General features: G+C 47.4%; 1 long non-coding RNA gene across 1 annotated transcript; it reads right to left on the bottom strand.

Moving 5' to 3' along the window:
- Positions 1–1,560: 1,560 nt before the first annotated feature.
- On the bottom strand, positions 1,561–2,579 carry LOC139685189 (uncharacterized). Its single transcript, XR_011700054.1, has 2 exons — positions 2,403–2,579; positions 1,561–1,889 (listed from the first exon to the last, which is right to left on the bottom strand). It is a non-coding gene; the product is annotated as an uncharacterized lncRNA (long non-coding RNA).
- Positions 2,580–3,661: the final 1,082 nt, after the last annotated feature.

The raw sequence follows: 3,661 nt of genomic DNA, 5'->3' as shown, positions 1-3,661 counted from the left end.
ACCACTTCCTCTGGACTATCCATGCTTTCAGCAATACTTTCAGAATTGATTGCATCTCCCGATCTGTCTGGGCTTCTGGCTGCTACTCCATATTCCTCTGGACTACAGGGCTCTGGCCTTCTATAGTAGGCTGCCTGCAACTCCTGGGGGTCTACAATACTTTCTTCATCACTCTCTTTCCCAATTTTAGGCAACGTTGGCCGATATCACAGGAAGAGCAGCAACACTTCCTTGGTTTATTTTTCTGCTCTTTTTCTAAAGCCAGCACAAGAGGGTCCTGGGGTGGAATATTAATCCTGCAATCTTTTTACCACTGCAGTTTATTCCATAAGGTGAAAAACATAATTGCATACATCACTTCATCTCATTTCTTTTACCATCTAAGAAAAAGCATAAGCTGCAAGAGAGTGTTATATTAAGGGATCCTTCAGAGGGCCACTTTCTGTAGCAATGCATTCACAATATATAGCATGGAGAATGTCCTGCCAAAAATGGGCTGACAAAGAGAATCAACCAGCCACTGATAATGCTTTATCAACTGATGTTTTCAATGTGGTTTGAATGTACTGAATGTAAAAACTGCAGTGTCACTGTTTCTTCTTCCCAGAATACCCTTGTAAGCTCAGGGGGCTGGGGAAAGTTTGTGACCTCATGCTCCTTGAAACCCTTTCCCATTGAATGTACATCCCCTTACTCCTATTGGCCCAAAGCCAGATTCCCCTCTTGTCCCTTACTGGTGAGTTTGAATCCCTCCAAAGTCCATATAAACTTGTCCCCATGAATAAACTTCCTCTTTGTTCCTTTCCCTCTCTGGTGGTCTCTGTGTGTCCTTCTCTGGGGCTCTCAGGGACCACATGGTAGGGGAAAAGCAGAGAGCACACTTTCTCTTAGGTTATGGACTAAGAGCTCCAGGACCAGGAGAATCACCATATCGTTGCAGAAATCATACAACACACAGCACCAACAAGGCATAAAGAAATCCCACAGGATCAGACGGTGCCCCTTGTGCGATGCTGGACTAACTTCAGAATCAGAAAACGGACCGGAGTTTCTGGTTTTGCAACGGTACCAAGACCTCGGCGTTACCACGTGTCTCTGCTCAGCGCATGCCATCAGAGAAAGCAGCAGGAGGACACGAACCAGCTCACCCCACAGGTCAGAGGTGAGAGCAGGTCTTGGCATTTAATTTTTCACACCCTAAATAAAAGAAATGGGTGCTTACCTCTCAAGAAGAGAAAAGCAAAATTATAAAAGTTTAAAAAATATATTACTTTCTAACAGAAAATTGTCTGATAAAAATGCTTTAAGATGTCTTTCAAAATTTATTACAAAAAGCAACCACAAGCTACCTTTCTGTCTCACAACTAAGGATTGGGACTTGCTAGGCAGAAAAATATGGCTGGCAGCAAATTGCAACGATAAAGCTGCTATACATGCCTCTATGGCTTGGACACACATCATTGCTGTGTTAGATTTACAAGAAAAAAACAGCAATCTGGATCTGTCAGCAGGTTCTGCCCTAAAGCAGCCTGGATCGCCCAAAAAATCGCCAGATAAAAATAAAAAACTTAAAAGTGTTGCTTTTTATTCAGACTCAAATTCCCCGGGTGGCAAAAAGAGCTTTCAAAATGACTCTGAGGGTTTTACAACAACTTCCTTACCACAGGATGTCTTGGTTTCCCCTTTGGGAACAAAGGAACCTGAGACAGGAAATTCTATAAATGAAAATGCAGTTTTAAACCCCCAGGATAAGTCTTTTCAGCCTGGAGGCATTTTTCCAACACGGGAACAAGCAGCAGTTACTCCTCTGCCATCCCATGTGGCGATCTCCAGCATATTTCCGCAGAGAGAAACCCCCACCGCACTGCAGCCGGCACCCACGCCTCTGCCTGGGACACAGATGGACATAAATACCGTGAGTTTTAACTGCATTTCTTCTCAGCCAAACCAGGAAAACGACATAGGCAGAATTTTAAACTCCCCCCAGGCCAGTGCCGCATGTTCCGCCATGCCGGAACCCTCTGCACACCACATGGTGCCCCCCACCCTCAACCCCACGGCGCGGGACCTGCAACCCCCACCCAGCGGTATGGGGATCCCCCCTAAACAGCCGTCTGCTGGTTTGCACTCACTGGGAACTTTGACTTGGAGCCAACAGCCACAAATGCAGTCTGCCGACCGGGAAAGCTTCCACCCCTCCCCCACGCAGGCGGCTCCCTACCCCCGGCAGCCCCAGCTCGGCACGGTGCAGACACACGGCTGCATGGAGTTTACTCCTGCCGTTTCCGCAGCGCAAGAGATCCCAGGCAACACCCTCCCCCAGCCGTTTCTCTGCGGCCCCCACCCCGCTCCCCGCTCCCTCCCCGGCTCCCTGCAGCCGAAGCCTGCAATGCCTGGATTACCTTCTGCTATCCAGTCGGCACAGAGCCACAGCGTGGTCCACGCAGCCTCCCTTCCCCCGCAGCCAGACGGGGGAACCGAAAAACTGGCGCAGACCCTTCCCCAGCCCGGTATGCACCCTGCAGGCTCTGGAAGCACATGACAAATACCGGCAGGTCTGCCTTTAGCTCGGCACAAGATCCGGGGGTAAGCCAAAATCACGCGAGATTTCCAGCACCTGTAGGTGGAGCAGCCGAGACAGAAGGAAGTATGCCGCACTGGGCTCTACAACCACATGGCCCCACAGCGCCATCTAGTGACAGCCTCCTGTACTGCACCACAGCACACCACAGCAGCATCATAGCTTTGCCCACCGGCTCATCGTCCCCTCCAGGGATGATTGCATCACCAGCCCCTGGCTGCTTGGCAACCATGCAGACTGCAGCAAACCACAGCCAGCAACAATGGAACAGCAACTCACTGCAGCTAAGAGAAACACAACACTGCTTTTTTCCTCAACATGCTTCTTCAACACCAGCTATTGACAACCTCACAACTGGCAGCATTCCAGCTCAACCAGTGCCAGCTGCAATGGACATTCCAACCTCCAGCAACCTCCTTCCCAGCACTCGTGCACCACAACAGCGACAAAATGACTTACAGCCTAATCAATTTTCTTCAAATAATCCATTTTTAAGCGTAACATCTAATCCTAATTATCCATTTTCTCTTTCTAACCCTTTTCTCTCCAATACAGGTGATTCCAAGATAACAAAGAGTAATAATACAAATAGCCATCCTATTAATTCTGATGCATTACAGGCATTCCCAGTGTTTTATCCTAGGAACCAACAACCAGTTTGGGAACCCTTGGCTATAGAGTTGATGAAAGATGCAAAAAAGGCAGTCACTGATTATGGTTTGAATTCTGCATATGCTATGGGTGTCTTGTCATTTTTATTTTCAGCTTTTATTTTAACACCAAATGATTTAAAGGCTATAATGAGAGCTTTATTGAATAAGGTACAGATAACATTGTTTTTAGATGAATGGAAAGCTTTGACTGGTAAATATGCACATGAAACCCTGCCCAATGCTGGAAGACCAATAGATGTTACTATACAAATGTTGTTTGGAGAGGGACCATTTGCAGGTAACCCCGCCCAAGCTCAAATTCCTAGGCAAGATTTAATAGCTACCAGAAACATGTCATTGCAGGCCCTGCAAGCAGTGGCTGATGCCTCAGAAACAGGAACACCTTTCACTAATATTATGCAGAAAT

This window comes from Pithys albifrons, unplaced genomic scaffold, assembly GCF_047495875.1.
Source record: "Pithys albifrons albifrons isolate INPA30051 unplaced genomic scaffold, PitAlb_v1 scaffold_43, whole genome shotgun sequence".
NCBI classification, from domain to species: domain Eukaryota; kingdom Metazoa; phylum Chordata; class Aves; order Passeriformes; family Thamnophilidae; genus Pithys; species Pithys albifrons.
Note: the sequence above shows the minus strand (reverse complement) of the source record. Positions and strands in the feature narration are given on the sequence as shown.